Source organism: Pteropus vampyrus, unplaced genomic scaffold (assembly GCF_000151845.1).
Source record: "Pteropus vampyrus isolate Shadow unplaced genomic scaffold, Pvam_2.0 Scaffold12, whole genome shotgun sequence".
Lineage (NCBI taxonomy): Eukaryota > Metazoa > Chordata > Mammalia > Chiroptera > Pteropodidae > Pteropus > Pteropus vampyrus.
Genome location: NW_011888793.1, coordinates 8154613 through 8156103, shown reverse-complemented (window position 1 = coordinate 8156103; position 1491 = coordinate 8154613). Strand labels below are relative to the sequence as shown.

Genomic DNA, 1491 nt, shown 5'->3' with positions numbered 1-1491 from the left:
TCATTCATGACCCAACTATGTAAAGATGCCACAGTGATTCATTCAAAAATGTACCGTAGGTTCCAAAGATTATCCCAATCAAAAATAAAGAACAACAAAGTAAAAATCTAAGAACACTAAAGCCCTAATTTTAAAAGTTGGAATTAAATAAAAAATACATGAGAGTGAAGTAGTTAGAAACTCATAAAAATCCCATTTTACTCCACAGATTCCTTCCAATCCTTCTAGTTATCACTTATTGTCAGGAAAAGCTAGATTAATGATTGATTTGTCTTAAGGCAACCCCTCCCCAGCTTTACTGAGGTATAATTGACAAGTGAAATTGTGTATTTTATTTATTTATTTATTTATTTATTTATTTATTTATTTATTTATTTATTTATTTATTTTTATTTATGCTTGCATGCATGCGAGGCAACCCTTGGTTTATTTCACAGATTGCTAGGACCTTGTCAGTTTACAATCCCTTATTTTTCTATTTATTTTCAACCCTTGGTTGACCTCACAGATTGCAAGGACCTTGTCAGCTTACAATTCTTTATTTTTTACGCCTACAGCACCTGGTCTTCCTAGGTGGTCTCCCATCCAAGTACTAACCAGGACAGACCGTGCTTAGCTTCCGAGATCAGAAGAGATCAAGCTTGTTCAGGGTAGCATGGCAGTAGACTAAAATTTTATATTTTTAAAGTGTACAATGTGATGATTTATGTATACATTATGTAAAAATTTTCTTATCAATGTCTCTTTTTTTATGCAGGTCACGTTTCAGTTGGCAAAGTGAAATACTGCATGGAGAGATTCGTGGCACAATGTTTGGGGGAGGCCCAGAGATTTCTGTAAAGCAAAATCCATAAGACAATTATTCCAATTCATTCTCCGTCACCACCCTCAAAACAGCGAGAGATATTATTAAGCACTTATTACTTAAACCCTCAAAAAGATATGTCGCTTTCTTTCCCTTGCTCATTTATGCAAGCAAATAGTCTCTAATCCCTTCTATATTACTAGAAATAGTGCAAAATAAGTTAATACTGCTTTTAAAATACTGAAATAAACTATAAAAACTAGATTTTAACTAGAGATTATAATTGTATCATAATACTATTCAGCTGAACATGGTTATGTGAACTATATTATTTTATTAAAACACTTTTCTGTATCTTTTCTGAAAATAAAGTTTTGAATATAAATTCATATAACAAGTGAACTAGTAATATATTTGAAATTCATAATAGGATAGTATTATGTCTTATATCTGAAGAATGAGACACTCTTCTAGAAGTTATTGGAAAGAGACAGATAACAGAATAATTGAATGTGAATGAATACCTAAGTTAAGAAAAATGTAGAATAAGATGGAATTGCATTTATGATCCATTTCATAAATGTAAAACTGACAGGTTGAATCAAAAGAATGGTTCTGCACATATCTGCTATTTAAGTTCAAATACTGGTAGAGAGACGAAAGTCAAATCTAAGTTTATAATTTAA

The 1491-nt window shown here is 31.1% G+C and overlaps 1 pseudogene; it reads right to left on the bottom strand.

Annotated features, from left to right (window-relative positions):
- Positions 1-548: 548 nt before the first annotated feature.
- Positions 549-667, bottom strand: LOC111732831 (annotated as a pseudogene).
- Positions 668-1491: the final 824 nt, after the last annotated feature.